Below are 18,323 nucleotides of genomic sequence, written 5' to 3'. Positions count from 1 at the left end.
AAAAGAAGCGATTTGTCACTGGGCGTCTAAATCTCCCCGAAATATCTTCACTAGTGTCTCTGCCCAAATGGATGTTTTTTCCATTAATAGTAGAGTACCTGCTTCTAACCACTAGATGGTGCTGTTTTACTGATGTCCATAGAAGTTGCCTCTACTGAGGAACTCACGGTAACACCAATTAATATTCACAATGTAAACATAGCCATACACATGCTGATTTAATCTGACAATTTAGGCCCTTTAGGCCAATTCAGCATCTTATCTGCCATGTATGGAACCCTCCGACGGGCCCACCTGACTGATATCTGGCCAAAAATAAGGCAGATGTAAATTGGGCAGAATAATCCCAATATCACTCACTGGTGGGCATATCAGGGGAAAGATCTGTTCACTTAGCAAGCTCATTTTAAGGCATAGTTTCCAGATTGTGTTGGGGACCCTCTATGGCAGTCTAAAAATAATCGCATATGCTGGGGCCCCTGCCTTATGTAAAGTGAGGTCACGTTTGGTTGAGTCCTTATTTACCATCCTATATAACATGGAAACTACAACAGGATGACAATTAATATGGTTTGTATGTATCACTCAACTTGGGGGTGGGTGGCTCAAACCCACAACTATTTAAGGCACAAATACAACTAATAGCTAAATAGTTCTTAGAAATAAGGTATTTGTCTTGGAAGTGAAGCTCCAATGTGTTAGTGGCTTTGGTTGAGTAATTTGTGGTGAGATATTTTGCAGTCTCTGCCTTTTTGTCACCCCTCCTGCCTACCAACCCCCTTCTTCCTAGAACTTGTACTGCAAGTTTCTGAACCCTCCTCTTCTGCTGTTCTTATCAATCCGTAGGCTCTGAACCAGCTGTTTGAGAAGATTATGGCTTTGGAGATGGACGAGAGGCATCTCCTGCGTCTGGGGGACTGAGAGGAGGAGCTGGAGACAGAGAAGGATTTGAGCAGGTGAGGAAAGTCAATTAACACCTTCTCTGCGAGAAACAACATACGTTTCCTCTAATAACTGATGTTTCTGGGCTTGAGGCCTGGAGTCAATATGATACTTAAGGCTTTCAATGCTGTATTATACATGATGTGTTTCTTTTTTCAGTTTTGATTTTACTAAAATACAGAGTGTAAATATGCTTTTTATGATTTGCCTTGCCTGTGCCATTCTTTGCAAATCATGATTTCTCAAGTAACATTTCCTCATGTGGACTCCATATATTGCACCAGAGTGTATGATATTGCCCGAGTACATTTGCTCCTTTGTTTTTTTCAATTATATATATTTATCTTTTTCGTATGCCCTTGATCAGTGCCGTCCAACGTATTACATATCTTGGATTGCTTATGTCTCATACAGTAGAGTCCTGCAGCGGGTCGGTTAGCGGGTTACCCGCAAAAACCTGCAGTACCATGCGGGTTTTTCATTGAAGTTCAAGGTGCAGGTATACCCGCGGGTCGGCGGTTCTGCGGGTTTGCAGGTTGCGGGTCGGGCTGCGGGTCTTCTTAATATCAATATTTGCTCCTTTTTTCTGGTCACGTCCACTTCCGATGATGTCATTTCCGGTACACAATGACAGCACTTCCGGTTTTACTCCCTTTTTTTCTGATCATATCCACTTCCGATGACGTCACTTCTGGTTTATAATGACTTCCTGATTCTTGATGGTCAGCGGGTCACGGGTCCGGGTTGCAGAGAAGGTACTTGCGGGTCCAAGCGGGTAAGAATGCGGGTTGCGGGTGCAGGTTGCGGATTGCAGGTTGCGGGTACGGGTCGGGTCCCAAAAAATGGACCAGCGCAGGACTCTATCATACAGCATATTCAAGGGCAAGATTATATTAAAATGATGTCATATAAACAAGTTCATGTAGCCCTCGAGCAGATTAGGGGCCATAAAGATCCTTTGGAGAGCTACATCCGGCCCACTGGCCTCCATTTAGACAGCCCTGCCCTAGGCTTAGGAGAACCTGGTATGAACCCAAATAGTTCTACCCTACACCCTCTTTTCTGTTTTGTTGTCTGACAGTTTTTTCTTTGTGGTCGGGTAGAACCAAATTGGGGCAGGCATGGTAACTCGTTGGTGTCTCCTCTTCACCCCCCCCCACACCCAAATTTATTTCTCTCTTTGCACTTCTTCACACATACACACAACACTTTTCAGGATCAATCATTTACTTACTCTGGCACAAAACTGCATCATTGCAGTAGCCCATTGACATTATTCCCGCAATAAACTTTCATCAATCCAGTGCACTTGAAACACTGAAAGCCGATATCTGATTGGTTCGTGTTAGTATCTGCACTGCTGCATTTTTGTACCTGTGTTATTGAATGAATTCCCCTGTGTGAGTCAGTGTGAGTAAATACATCTCCAGGGAAAGGTGTGTGTTTCTGAATGACTTATGAGGATGTTGTTCACAACCCAAGCATGGAATTATGTACTAGCCAGAAGATTGGAGTTACTTAAGGAGAAGATTCCAAGAGAGTTTGGGGTGGCAGGAGATGTGTCCTATACCTGTGAGACTGCTGGCCAATTCTATTTGTACCAGGTCCATATGTGGACAAAATTGATGAGTAGATGAGTAGGTGCTGTCTACTCATCGATTTTGTCTACAGAACAGGTGGAAGTGGCCACCAAAGACTTGCACCCTCATCTAATACATCCTACGGGTGAGTGCTGACTTCTAATCTTCACCCAGGTCCATATGTGCACAGATCGAATTGTGTTCCTATCAATTAAATATAATTTAAAAGTTCTGTTTTTAACTTACATAAAACATTGTATGAAACGTTTTCGTCTTTATTAACATATGTCAATAGGAACACATCTATTTTCATTTAGCCACAGTCACTGCCAGACACAACCAGTAACTACTATGACTGTCACTTTCCCGCTTTGCATTCTCCAAGAGTTTCGAGCCTTCGAGTTGCTGCGTAGCAGATTAGATCACTCTAAATACCGGCTGGTCAAGGAAGCCAAGCTCATTGCCATGACCTGCACACATGCTGCACTTAAATACCATGACCTTGTAGAGCTGGGATTCAAGGTAAGAAATGCTCACTGTATAATAATAGCATTATACTTTGTCATATTGACTTCAGCGATTACTTGATATCCTTTAAATGCATCAATGGTGGAATGAATAGGCAAATCTGGCAGCTAGAAAACATCCCAATCCTTTCTTATTCAGTTACATTGTTATTTGTTTGTCTGTCATAAGCTCGTTCTTTTTCTGCCTTGCAGTGAGTGTTGAGAAATGTTCCTTTCTTTAGTTGTTGGCCCAGATTTTCTGCAGCTGTAGAGTATTCTGTTATCTGCAGACAGTCACCTTGAGGCTTCCATTCCCTTCTTGCTGACTCTTGGTTCCTTTCTCTGCAGTACGATAACATCCTGATGGAAGAAACTGCTCAGATTCTTGAAATTGAGACATTCCTCCCCCTCCTCCAGGTTTGATCTTTAACCCTTGACTTTCTTGCACAAAGGTTACACGGGGTGAAAACACAGGAGACCATCAGCTCAGTGTAACGCACAGTAACATCCCTCTGCTTCTCGAATCTTGCCAGTAACCCCCCTTTGCTGCCATGAAAGATCTGCTTATTCTTCCTGCTCACCTAGGGGTTAAATCTTTTATCCATTAAAAAAAACAAATTACAAAGAAACCAGTGGTGCATGAAGACTGAATGCAATCTTGATTCCATTACGCCCTATCATTGACTTAACTTTTATTTCAGTTTTTAGGATGCACCTGTACAGTATGGGACAAAAATGGAAGAATATAGTAAGTAGATATAAAAGAGCAGGAGAATAAAGAAGTTGAGTAAGTAGAGGAGGAATAATAGTTTGGAAAGTGGTCCCACAATCTAAAGTTTTCTGGTGAGCCCACGGTCTAAGGTTTTCTGGTGGGCCCCTCTCATCCCAGTCCGATACTGTCTTCGAGCAACTAATCTCCATGAACTGCCTTTCCACCGGCTAGAATGTAAATCTCCGGCGGTATGGCACTTGGGGTGTTCGTTTTCTGAAGTCGCCCAAAGTTTCCTCATGAGGCAACTTCAGACGACTTCGGAAAAAAAAGTGCTCTGAGTGCCACCAGCCACGATTTAGATTCTTGCTGGCGGGGAGGCAGTTCGGGGAGATTAGTCGATGGAAGTAGAGACGATTTGGGTGACTGAATCTACCCGAATCTTCTCGTCTGTCTCTGCCCTTAGAGTAATATCCACCCTTCTACTCCCAGAACCAGACCTACTACAGATTGTAAAATTTACAGTTTCTAGTAGTATTACCAATGTAGTAATACCAATGTGCTGCTTTAGAACATGTATATATTGTGAGCCTTTATAAATGTAGACACACAGTCCTGTAAAAAAAACAAAACACTTTTATACAATTATTTTTTTCTTTAAAGAATACTAAGGATGGTCATGATTGGGGACCACCGTCAGCTGCCCCCTGTTGTTAAGAACATGGCTTTCTAGAAGTATCCCATTATGGAGCAGTCACTCTTTACCAGATTTGTTCATCTGGGTGTGCCAACCATTGACCTTGATGCCCAGGGAAGAGCAAGAGCAAAGTATAATTGATTATGAACCCTAAATGTATTGCCTGTTCACAATATTCTCTACTCTAGCCTCCCAGCTACTATACAGGCATTGCTTTGTTTTTTTTCCCTCCCTTCTATATCTTTCATAAATCTGATTTGTAGTGATGGACGAATTTGGTGTGTTTCGCTTTGCCGAAAAAACAGTGAAAAATTTGTGAAACGGCAAATTTTCTCTGGCGAATTTCCGTGGTGGTTTCACGAATTTAGTCGCCGGCAGCGAATTGTGCGAATTCGCCTCAAATTTCCGTCTGCCGAATAAATTCGCCCATCACTAATGATTTGGTTTGCTTGTGCAATCTGTACAACTGGCATTATAAGAGCCTGGGGAACCTTCCTCATGTCCAGCTCCTTCTTGAATTCCAAACAGCCAATGTTGGCCTTTATATGATTTCCAGCTTATAAATGTGGAAGATTTCAATGGCGTCAGAGAGTCGGAACCCAACCCATACATTTACCAGGTATTATTATTTCAGGCATTTAAAATCAGAAGGATTTGCTTTAAGTGTAAACCCACTAATAGTGTACAAAACTGTTGTTCATTTTCGTCAGGGAAAAACTGTTTGTTTTTTTGGTTCAGTACATTTTATTGCTTTATGAAGTTCCATTAACTGTGTCTGTGACGCTGATCACTAATCTACTGTAGAAAAGTGATCTCAAGAGAGAACTTAGTTTAATGACGACACCTGATTAAATACTGCCATAACTCTGAGTTATCCCACGACAGGCCTAATGAGTCGCTGACTGTAGCAGACAATGTGAGTATTTGTAGAACAGCTTCTTTACTGCTGAGCTTTATCATCCCGCAGAATGTGGCTGAAGCTGAACACTGTTTATGTCTATGCGTCTACTGGGATATCCAGCCAATCTCATCAGTATCTTAACCACCTACAATGGACAGAAGCATCTGATCCGTGACATCAACAATCAGCGATGTGGTAAAAAACCCTGTGATTGGGCAACCCAGTAAGGTAAGTCTTTCATATTGGTTGCCATTTGTTCTATTACAAATGTACCTTAAACCAGTGATTCCCAACCAGTAACTCACAAGCAACATGTTGCTCATCAACCCCTTGGATGTTGCTGTCCATGGTCCCAAAGCAGGTGCTTGTTTTTGAATTCCTGGTTTTTAGGCAAGTTTTGGTTGTATAAAAACCAGATGTACTGCCAAACAGGACCTCTTGTAGGCTGCCATATGGGCTACAAAATAGGCCATTACAGCCCTTTTTGTTATCTACAGGAACTTTTTCATGCTTGTGTTGCTCCCCAACTCTTTTTGCATTTGAATGTGGCTCATGGGTAAAAAAAAAAAAAAGTTGGGGACCCCCGCTACCCTGCTTTAAACTGATGTTTGTATTATAATAAATATGCACGTGTAGATGTCATACACCCTTACTGTTTGCTTGCAGGTTACTACAGTGAATAGATTCCAAGGACAGCAAAACGACTACATCATCCTTTCTTTAGTCAGGACCGAGGCAGTGGGTCACCTGAGGTAAGAGAATCCAGTAGCGCATCTCGGAACTGACAGAAATAGGACTCTTATTACTACAGAAATAGGACTCTTATTACTACACCATTCTGCTGATGTCCGGCCACTGACTAAACTGCTCTCGTCTGAAGAGCTACTGCCTCTTTGAAAGGTTTCGTTCATTTTGTAGAAACGTTATGACAAGGTTACAGCCAGTGCAAGTGATGCATCATTATTGTTTAGCACGTCAACCAATTCTGTTCTAAGGCTTCTGTTCTACTTCCATATAATGTGATTTGTAATAAGCATAGACCATTAAGGGGCAGAAATCTCAAGAATTGTCAACACGTAAAAATGTACAGTATATAATGAACACTTAAAGGAGAGGGAAAGGAAGGGTCACTGGGGGTGCCAGTTGTTACGCACACCCACCAAGTGACTCAAATTGCTCTCTCTTACCTCAGGCTGCTGCTCCTCTTTTGTGAAAATGTATCGACCCAGGGTCGTTTTCAGCAGTGCAGGCCACCGCCATCTTCACGTCCCTATCCAGGCAGCCATTTCACCATTTCTGACACATCACCCGTAGAGTACAGTGTTTTGTAGGGGGCATGTACCAAGTCTGACTTCACAGTGGGGATATGGTGGCAGAGGATAAATCCTTCACACTGAAGGTTCAACATACACTGATTCTCGAATAATGCTACTATGCAGAGAAGTAAGACTTTTTATATTATGGCCGAAAGGTAAACAAGTTAGGGACCGCCATATGGGGTTTACGTTGACGTGATAGGGTGGCTTTTCAACTTTATGATCATAACTTTGTAACTAAAAACCCCTGTTTTGTAAACTTACTTTTGAGACAGGGGACTAGGGAATGTGCATTAAAACTAGCACTTCCATTATACTTACTGTAAATATACTATTACTTAGCCTTTAGAGTGCTTCCACACCTCCATTTTGTACAGGGATATGGTGGCAGCCACCCTGCTTAAAGGAGAACTAAACTGCCCACAGTGATAAGTCCCCACTGCCCCCCCTCCGATGGCCCCCCTCCCTGCCTCCCTCCTGCTAAGTGTTACCCCAGAATTGTGTCCCCTGTAGGATTACTGGCCATTATTAGAGTGAGCGCTAACGAGCTCACAGGCATCTTCTCTTCTCAAACAGATTTTTTTATATTTAATTTTGAAATCTGACATGGGGCTAGACATATTGTCAGTTTCCCAGCTGCCTCCAGTCATGTGACTTTTGCTCTGATAAACTTCAGTCACTCTTTACTGCTGTACTGCACGTTGGACTGATATCACTCCCTCCTTTTCCCCCCAGCAGCCTAACAACAGAACAATGGGAAGGTAACCAGATAGCAGCTCCCTAACACAAGATAACAGCTGCCTGGTAGATCTAAGATCTAAGAACAGCACTCAATAGTAAAATCCAGGTCCCACTGAGACACATTCAGTTACATTGAGTAGGAGAAACAACAGGCTGCCAGAAAGCAGTTCCATCCTAAAGTGCTGGCTCTTTCTGAAATCACATGACCAGGCAAAATGAGCTGAGATGCACCTACACACCAATATTACAACTAGATACACTTGCTGCTTCAGGAATGACATTTTATATTGTACAGTGAATTATTTGCAATGTAAACTGTGTCATTTAGAAATAAAAACTACATTATAAAAATCATGAATCCCTGTAACCCCATGTATAAGGTAAGTCAGCTATATACATATAGATAGAGCTAAATCTCTCACTTTTCATCACTCATCTGTAAGTACCCTAAGCTACTGTGAAATATGAGGGGTGAGTTAAAATTTGACATATCTAACACCACCTCTGCCTCATGTATAATAGAACAAAGGCTTTGTAACCCATGCTCTGAGAGATCTACATGGTGTTAAAGGGGAAGTAAAGTCTAAAATAGAATAAGGCTAGAAATGCTGTATTTTGTATACTAAACATAAACATGAACTTACTGCACCACAAGCCTAATCAAACAAATGATTTATGCTTTCAAAATTGGCCACAGGGGGTCACCATCTTGTAACTTTGTTATACATCTTTGCAAGACCAAGACTGTGCACATGCTCAGTGTGATCTGGGCTGCTTAGGGATCGTCATAAATGATCAAAACAGCACAAGTCAAATAATATCTGCCAGAAGGCAATACAACAAGACTGATTAATAATAAGAATATACAGACTGCGCTTGGTCCTGTGTTGTCATGTAATCTAATGTGGATTTTATAGTTTTTGTATTGTTTAATACAAACTTTCTCCAACTCTGCAGAACCAGTGGCTGCAGCAAAATAATCCTCCAAATAGAATCCCAGTTTATCTGTTTAAATCTGGCTCCATGATCTTTGTCCCTGCAGCTGGAGTTGGAAACAGTAAAGGGGATGTAAAGGCAACAATAAAATCCAATACAAATCTCTACACAGTCACCGACTGCTCTACAGGGAAACAAACAAAGCTGCTTGAGTTCTGCAGGGCTGGGAAGTAAGGCGGGGGCTCCCCCTGCTGTACATAAGTATGATTGTTTCCCTGCAGACCGTCTGACAATTCCTATCCACAGCAGTAAATGAATGGAGAATTTCACTGCATACAGTCAGGTTTTTTTTAAAAACAGTACACATTTTTTAATTAAAGTATATTGGAGATAGGTTTCTTTTTCATTAAAGAAAGTAAAAATGGGATTTTAATTTTGCATTTACATGCCCTTTAATATAGGGAATAAAGTACTATTGGTCTCAAATAGAGATGTAGTTGGAGTCATGGAGTCCTGTGATTACAGAAATGTATAGTTTGTGGTCAAGTGAATTTCTAGAGGTCGGTAAACTCCAAGGTGACTTATAGCCTCATATTTTAAAGTGGGTGATAATTCTTGTCTTTGACGCACGAAAACGTTTATTACAAGTGACATCAAATAATATACATCAATACAGCAAACAATATATAATACTGCTAGCGACAACAGCAGTTTGTAGCCGCTGAGACGTTCCATCCCTGAATAACAAGGCTGTAAAGTAAGAGGTCCAACTGCTTGATGTGACTTTTATTTTTTTGAATGCAAAACCTCCATTTACCTATTTGGATGAGGAATAGTTTATTACAATGGGCCTCTTAGCATATTAAACAATTATAACTGGGCAGCACTGCTGTGGAATTATCTTTATCACATACAAAGGGACATCATGAAAGAGTACTGAGACTTTTGAGACCCTTGTGTTCCTCTTAGATGTTTCACATTTTGTCAAGCCCCATAACTACGACACTTCTACAGAATAAGTTCATTATATGAACATCCTAAATGATTTCTACAGCCAACACAACTCTCTCTCTCATATATATGCATATGTCCCTTACATAAAGGACTCCTGCTAGCAAAACAGTCACAATGAAGGGTGAAGGATGTGTACTGGAAATCTCTGGAGCAGCTTCAGTTTCTCTGTTTAGCTCAAGAAATAAAAAAAAACATTGGGGTATATTTATCAAAGAGTGAAGTTCGAGATCACCACAGTCCTCTAGAGTGAAATTCCGCCACTCTCCATTCATTTCTATGGGATTTTGAAAGGCGTATTTATCGAATGATGACCTTTCATTTTCACCCATTGATAAATACTCTTTTAAAAATCCCATAGAAATGAATGGAGAGTGGCGGAATTTCACTATAGAGGACTGTGGTGATCTCGAACTTCACTCTTTGATAAATGTACCCCAATGTTTTTATTTCATGCTTAAAACAACAGGCAAAAAAATATGTTCAGCACAAGCCCTACTTATTGCAGGCAGGTTGAACTAAGGGGGCTTGTTGCCCCTTCAACATCAATTGTTTTATAGTAGAAATTTGTCACAAATGCACAATAACAGTTGGATGCCAATGGGGACATTTTCTGAAATTAGCCTAAAACCAATTTGAGCTGGTATATTCTATTCCACTGGCTCATTGATACATGCTAGAGATCCCCCCATTTTTTCTAAATAGCAGCAATTGCCGTTGTTGGCCCCTGGCGGGTAGATTATAGTCAACACTATTTTGTTTGCAATATATTTTCCTTTGGCATCCATGAGCCCAGCCGGTGGGATACTTCAAGAGACTGTTGTGGAGAAGAAGCCAGTTGTTTACTTGCTTATAGCAAAATATCCACAGCCTGAGACATCCCTGGGGATTTGTTCCAAGCAATCCGTCCTTACCAGGAATTCTTGGCCACACTCAGGGATGTTTATTATCCTGGGGTATCCGGTATGTTTGTATGTGATGGCCGTGTGCACTAACAAGGAATCCATATTATACTGTTAGTCAATGTGCTTGTAGCATGACACAATAAAAGCCCTGAAGTGCAACAATGTGCAGTTTTATGTCTCCTTGTTTCATTGCATGATGATATAGCAATTCCAAGGGGAGCGTGTCTTGTCTCTTTTTACCCATTTTTTGCAAATGTTTGTGCTTCTCTACAAGGTTAGGCCAAGTTTCTCAGTAGGCTTTATAGGCAGCTCTGTAGCAGAAGTAGGGTGGAAATTAGCATTCATTGACGAGGCAGTGTAGTTAAGGGTTCCTTTGCTTTATCCAGCGTGCGTTTGGATTATTGGGATTGCTGTGGATGTATAAACATTCCCTTGTAGTTACAATTGAAACTCCTGCAAATAAACAGGGAGCTGCCAATAGCAATTCACTGCTAAGGTTATTTACTTACAAAACAGTATTGGAGCCACTGTAGTAACAATAACCAAGTCAATATTTGCTCTGTGCTTTACTATAACTGCAAACTATTCTTTACCCATTTAGCTCCAGGGACCCATTTAGCTAATGTTTGCCTTTAATAAATCTGGAAGCAATGGGCACAGAATTACTTGTTAAAGATATGGCTTTAAGCTGGCCATAGAAGCAAAGATCCGATCGTACGAATCAACGTACGGTCGGACTTTCCCATCTCCCGACCCTCCACTAACCATTCGGATCAAAGTCTTACCATTCAGATCAAATAAAGTAGTAAAAGATCAGATCAGCAATGTTCTGCCCCTGACAGCAATCGTACGATATCTATGTCCAACCAAAGCTGGTGACAGTCTCCCACTGAAAATCGTACGATCCCCAATACACACAGAGATATTATCAGCAGCCGACAGAAATTTTCTAACCTGTCCCATCGACCAAACGACCGATCTCCACCAGACGAAAAATGTTGGGACTCTCCACACACGGTCAGAAAATCGTACGAATCCACGATTCGTATGATCGGATCATTGCGTCTATGGCCAGCTTTAGTCATGGTATTCCTTGCTCACAGCTTATGTGACTAGATGTGATGGCTAGCACGAGGACTTGTTGTGTTTGAGGCTCAGTCCCTACACTATGTGCCAGCCATACTATGGAGCCTACAAGCTGCACTGTATAGATGGTCTCTGTTGTATATTAGCTGTCGGCTCCCTGCTACTGTACTTCAATATATCCGTATCCGCTCAGTAGACCTGCGGGTAGAACTCTGCACAGTTTAAAAAGCCTACAGCTACTTCCAGAAACCACTGCTGTACTTGTTGTCAAAGTGATAATGCTAATTAGCACTGAAAGATAACCAAATTCATTAGCTAAACTTCTCCGAGTATTTTCATACTATTTTCCTATGGCATGCCACAACTTTTCATGGTTTCTCCTTACAGGGATGTCAGAAAACTGTTGGCCTGTAAATCTTCACCAGAGTTTCACTGTTCCAAAACTGCTTTGAGCTGACACGGGTTTTCAGCCAAGCCACTCAGACTACACATACTGCCTGGAGAATCTTTTCCAACCCAAAGGAGGGTGAGCAGCATCTAAATCTCTCCGCACCCTAGGAAACCGTATTCCGTGGCCAATTTTGTTAACCATGTTTTTCTACCAGAATGATGAGATGCCTCCCTATTCAACCCAAGTCACTAAGAATATGGCAGAAATGGCAACGATTGTGTAAATTTGTATTTGCAAATGATGCATCAGAGTCACAACAACCATCACCCCCAGGTAAGGAAAGTATTATACCCCAGGCTAAGGTTAAACACACACATTATCCCTACATTGTATATTTATATTTGTTTCAGTTTGCAGCTGGTATCCCATTCCATGTAACTGATATTATTTATAATCGCAGAACCGGCCTTCCTTATGCACTTTAAGGCTAGCAATCTACATGCTTCATAAACTCTGTTGATCAGATGAATGTGACTGCACCAGTCTGCTGCTCGGCACAGTAGTGATGTTATTTATGTGTTGGACGAGGACAGATAGACGGTAGCGGGAGTTCCCCTCCTGTTCTTGGCACTATCCCAGTAGTTGGGCAATAGATCTTTCCGCAGAGCCCTGGAAGCCTTTACACAGCAAAGTGAATGTGCTGCGGGAGCACTAATCCTAATGACTGCGTTCAGCACAGAATGGAAATGTTTGACTATTCCCAGGGAAATCCAAATTACTCGTTCAGTGCGGAGTTCTTTTAGCAGCAGTCTAGTAACCTCTTAATGACTCCTTTCCTAAAACATTTGCTGCACTACCGCTATATGAAATGAATTGAAATATGAACCTTTTCTGAAAGGGTTACATGTTCTTACATCAACTTCTTTGTTCAGTGGCGTAACTAGATATTACTGGGCCCCACAGCAAATTATTTTTCAGGCCCCCAAAATGTTTAGAGGTTGACTTGTTTCTCCAATATTTATTGAAATTGTATATGAATTAGGGCCTCATGGGGCCCCTATACCTCCTGGGCCCCCCTGCAGCCGCAGGGTCTGCTTCCTCTATAGTTACGCCCCTGTCTTTGTTTATGTTCTTGGCACTCATTAGTAGTAGGGATGCACCGAATCCAGCATTCAGTTCGGGATTCGGCCTTTTTGAGCAGGATTCGGATTCGGCCGAATTCTTCTGCCTGGCCGAACCGAATCCTAATTTACACATGCAAATTAGGGGTGGGGAGGGAAATCGGGGGACTTTTTGTCACAAAACAAGGAAATAAAAAATGTTTTCCCCTTCATACCCCTAATTTGCATATGCAAATTAGGATTCGGTTCGGTATTTGGCCAAATCTTTCGTGAAGGAATCGGGGGTTCGGCCGAATCCAAAATAGTGGATTCGGTGCATCCCTAATTAGTACTGATGGGTGAATTTAATCGGCAAGCGCCAATTTGCGGCGAACTCAATACGTGAAACCGCTTCGAAAATTCGCCTGTGAAAATTCACCAGCGTCAAAAAATATAAATGCCGCCGGCCCTGTTTTTTTGGACGCTGGCGTAAAAAAAAAACAGACGCCAGCATCAAAAACGAGACACCAGTGCCGTTTTGTGAATTTTTTGCCATTTCACGAATTTCGCAGGAAATTTATGAATTTTTCAGCGAAACGCCCCAAATTCGCCCATCACTACTCATTAGCTCTCTAGGAGGCTGGTAATGTAATATTCACCTTTTCATTGGCTGTCATTTTAAACTGACTGTTCATCTCTTCCACATCTTCTCCCTCCTCCTGCTCAAACACAACAAAGAGATATGTCCACTCAGGATGAGGCTACGGAAGTAGATGCAGAGACTTTTCATGATGGGAATGAAGCATCAGGACAAAATGCTCAGGAGAACTCAAGAACAGAAGATGGCACCAAAGAGACAAGGGCTGATTCCAAAGATATTGGGGAAACACAGAAACCTATGTAAAGGGCGCTATTGGGAATTTTGAGCAAGCACCATGAGAGATGACAAATGAACCTTGCGTGGCCCAGAAGTCAGAATATGAACCCACTGTAATGAACACTTCTGATCCAGGAAAGGTTGTGGTGCAGGAGACTGAACCAAAGACGGAACACTCCCATTCAGAGAAGCAGACACAAAACAAACCCTCTGAGGGGGCATTTGGGAACCCATAAGTGGTGCAGCAGGAGGCATTATGTGAAATGGATATAGAAGAAGAAAGAGGGGACGCTCATGAGATCAATCCGCAAGAAGAAGAGGCCACAGAACATCATAAGATGCCGGAGCATCCTGGAAGGGACAGTGAATACAGTGAGGATGAACAGGCAAGGGATTCATTATGATAGAATGGCATAGCAGACCTGATACATTAGGCTGTATTGTCTTGTATTACCATGTCCTTGTATTACCATGTCCTTGTATTGCCATGTCCTTGTATTACCATACCATCATTTTCATCATTATATGAGGAGGTCACTTTCTAGGCCTTGTACAGAAGAGAATGTGCTATACACAGTGCTGCCTTCCCTTTTATAGTCATGCAAACTGGGATGATTTTTTTGTAAATGTATTTTTCATCCAAAAGTAGAAACAATACAGACTTGTCTTGGAACAGCTGGGCTTTGCTGCATAGTGTGTTGCTTTGTGTTAGAACTGGATTGTGTTCACATCTCCTCCCAGCAGCTGGCTCATCCCCAACCTGTGTACGGAAGGAAGCTCTCGGGTGCCATGCAAATCACTAATTCAACTCTGCAACAGTCCTCTGGGTGCATTATCTATAATTATATATATATATATACAGTATATATTGCTGCCAGATGGCTGGCTATCCTTACCATGTTCATCTCAAAGGAACACAGAGCCATAATCTGGTTTCTGGCCTCTCCTAGCGGTGCCATAGACTGAATACTGGATGTGTTCTCTGCAAACACGGTGGGGAAGCATTTGATTCACAATGAATTTCTTTTCTTTTAATCCCACAGGGGTGCACCCAGGAAGCAGGAAGATCACGTTATCTTTTGTAAACTTTGCAGTAAAGTTTATTTTATACAAATTGCTTTTATTGTGAATGTTGAGGATGGGGCAGAGAAAGATGCAAAAACTCTTAGATAAGAAGCTTACGGTATGTCCCTGCCAGGTCTGGGTTATTTTGAGTTAAGATATTTAATCCCTCATACCCCCAATGTGGAAACTATGAAAAGTATAATCCAGATCACCACTAATAATGGCATTTCTGACATCTGAAGTCTTTTGTGCCCTTTAAGCTGTGTCCACTTGATTTCATATAGGGTCATGACAAAAAAGCAACCTGTGGATCCCGATTTGTTTTATCCACAGATCGCGGATCCTAAGATCTGTTGCACTTAAAGGGATAATTGAGGTTTGTTCCAAATAATAGCAGTGTGGAGTTCAATTAGTGAGGTTATTCAGTATTTGGGTTTTGGGAAAAAAGCTCCCGATTCCTTGGCTGTGCGGACAGTCTACGGGTAACCTGGCTGGGTACCCAACAAAGGTCTGGGCTTTATCCCTCCCACCTTCCCTTGTGGTTCTTCCAGTTTTTTTTTTGCGAAGATTTGGCGCTAAAGTGACTTCTGGTGAAAGGCGATGTAATTTCCGGTTTCGCGTGTCCCCCCGGGTCGGAAGCTTAGTCGGCCTATTGCAGATAGGTTAGAGTAGCGGGAACATGCGGGTCAAAGTGCGGGTTGTGGATATGGGTCGGGTAAAGGGTTTCAAAAAATGGACCCTCACAAGACTTTACAGCAAGGTCAGTCAGATACAAGATAAATTAGGATATGGGGGAAAACAGGTCATCAACACATTCTCCCCAATTCTAACACAAAAATGGGCGCAGGAGCGAGCGAATATTTTGGCATATTTTACTACATACATAAGGATATGTGCTAGCCAACCTGAATCCCGATGTGTCCGCGACTTAAACTAAGTCATTTTATTTTATGTCTTGGAGTAAAATATAAACAGATTACCATTTAACCCTTGCCTAGAATTTCCTAACCTCACCCTTTTCTATTGATTCTCTGCTGCGCCCACATCAGCTCTCACTCCTTGACACCCTTTCCCCCATTATAAGCAGGTTCCTTTTGTCATGCAAAAATAACAACAGTATCAGTCCTAAGTAGGTCGACATTATTTGTTTTTCCTCTAATCTCTCTTTGCTCTCACCTGATATTCGTCTCTCTGTTCCTTCGCGCTCACCTCATTACTATGTGGTTACTAAATGTCACACTTCCCTCTGAGAAATCACATGTAAATGCTAAACTGACAGTTAGTGGCTGCTTCCTCCTTTATACATATGACTCACTAAACTTAACGCCCTGTATTCGAGACTCTGTCTATGGCAGACTCTTTTTATATGGCACATAAATGATGTTATAAACTGCCTGTATAGGGCTCCTATCATACTGTATATACGGAAAATACTGTATGCAAATATAGACCAATGCTTTCTCCTATGAGCTCCCCTGTTTATATTTCATAAAAATACGCCCAGTGCCCTTATTTTTACCGTTTGTACTCATGTTCCCTTAGTTCCTTGGCACAGGCAAATAGTTGTTATGGAACAATTGCCAAAGCAATGCCAGAAGTTGCTGCTGGTCACTCTTGGCCTGTATCTATTACCCAAAATACACAGAAGCATGCAAAGGCACAGTCATGGCTGTGGGAATGAACCCACTGTGATCCATGGAGTTCAATTGGGGCTCATTGGCTGCACAGATCAACCCACTGGTTCCTCCAGCCACTGAAGAGCATTTATGATTGGAGCACATTTTGCAGTAGGAGACCTCTTTTCTTTATCATCCTGGGTGGTTCTCCTTGTTCCCTGGCAATTTCTTTAGGGGCTGAAATGAAGCAATTAGGCACCTCTGTGCTATAAACAGGTTTAGAGGAGTGTTTCTGCACTATTACACCCCAATTTTCAGGCAATCTTGCGTAAGTAGATCATCAACATTGATTAGGCATTTTTTGAATGAGCAAAAGTCCAAGTAAAGCTGATTTTTTGCAAGATAATTTCAAATGGCTTTTTATCCCAGGTGGCTTCATGATTAATGGCAGTCAATAAGGAAACAGCAAGACAAGATGCATAAAAAGAAAGTAAATAAATAATCCTGAAAGCCGCTAAACCCTTGCTGAACCCAAAATAAATGGCTTCCCCTCCCTGCTACAGAGGAATGCGGTGGATCGAGCTGATCACTGTCATATGTTTCCTATGGTTCAAAGATTCTGCACCTTTTCTCTTGTTCCACCTGTACTTCTAATTCTCTGCAAGGGGAGGGAGAGAGATTTAAAGGGCTCAGATGTGTTCCAACAATAAATGCAAAAGTCTGTTTATAAAGCACTAATGTACCGTTGTTTACTTGTCATTGGTTTCCATAAATGTAAAGATATTTTAGAAAATCTCGTCCAAGGGACATTGAAGACATTACAGTGAAAATGCCGCCTAAACATTAAGGTGTTAAGGAGAACCATGTGTTTGAATAATGTTTTCAGTAGTGACCACACTATTAGGGGCTGATTCACTAAGGGTCGCATATCGAGGGTTAATTAACCCTCGATATTCGACTGGGAATTGAAATCCTTCGACTTCGAATATCGAAGTCGAAGGATTTAGCGCAGATAGTACGATCGAACAATCGAAGGATTATTCCTTCGATCGAACGATAAAATCCTTCGAATCGAACGATTCGAAGGATTTAAATCCAACGATCGAAGGAATATCCTTCGATCAAAAAAAGTTAGGCAAGCCTATGGGGACCTTCCCCATAGGCTAACATTGAGTTCGGTAGCTTTTAGATGGCGAACTAGGGGGTCGAAGTTTTTTTTAAAGAGACAGTACTTCGACTATCGAATGGTCAAACAGTCGAGCGATTTTTACTTCGAATCCTTCGATTCAAAGTCGTGGTCGAAGTAGCCCATTCGATGGTCGAAGTAGCCCAAAAAAAACTTCGAAATTCGAAGTTTTTTTACTTCGAATCCTTCACTCAAAGTTAGTGAATCAGCCCCTTAATGTGTAATACAAAATTCTCTCATTTAGCCCAAAAAGAAGTTCTCCTGCAGAAAATAAAATGACAACATAAGCAATGCTTTCAAGGCTCCACCAATTTCCCCATTAATGGTGCTAAAGAAAAAGGCCCCTAATTATTATATGAAATGAGTAGTGTCTGAACCAGAGCATTACCAGACTGCACCTCCTGTGGTTCATTGGGTATTAGGCACTAGGGGTTTTGGTTGACTTCTGTTTGGTGGTTGATTATGGTGGAATCTTTTTTGGCCTTGGTGAAGGCCATGACACATGGGAAAGAAGAACAGTAGAGATCCAAACATCTTCTTTGCTGGATCCTCTTGCCATTCTGTCTGAATATTTCTGATTGTGGAAAACTGTGGAGGTCCATGGCTGCCAAAATGCCACCACTCACAACACCTGATGGTATTTAATAGAAAGTGCCCTGGATGATGGTGATGGAGCGATGGCAGTCAGTCCTATGCACTAAAAGTGATACAGTAAGTGGGCTGGGGCATCTTCAGCTTTATTGTGTATCTTCAGGGGG

At 41.8% G+C, this 18,323-nt stretch overlaps 1 pseudogene; it reads left to right on the top strand.

Moving 5' to 3' along the window:
* Positions 1-1,728: 1,728 nt before the first annotated feature.
* LOC108700458 lies at positions 1,729-17,113 on the top strand (annotated as a pseudogene).
* The last annotated feature ends 1,210 nt before the right edge of the window (positions 17,114-18,323 follow it).

Source organism: Xenopus laevis, chromosome 8S (genome assembly GCF_017654675.1).
Source record: "Xenopus laevis strain J_2021 chromosome 8S, Xenopus_laevis_v10.1, whole genome shotgun sequence".
Lineage (NCBI taxonomy): Eukaryota > Metazoa > Chordata > Amphibia > Anura > Pipidae > Xenopus > Xenopus laevis.
Note: the sequence above shows the minus strand (reverse complement) of the source record. Positions and strands in the feature narration are given on the sequence as shown.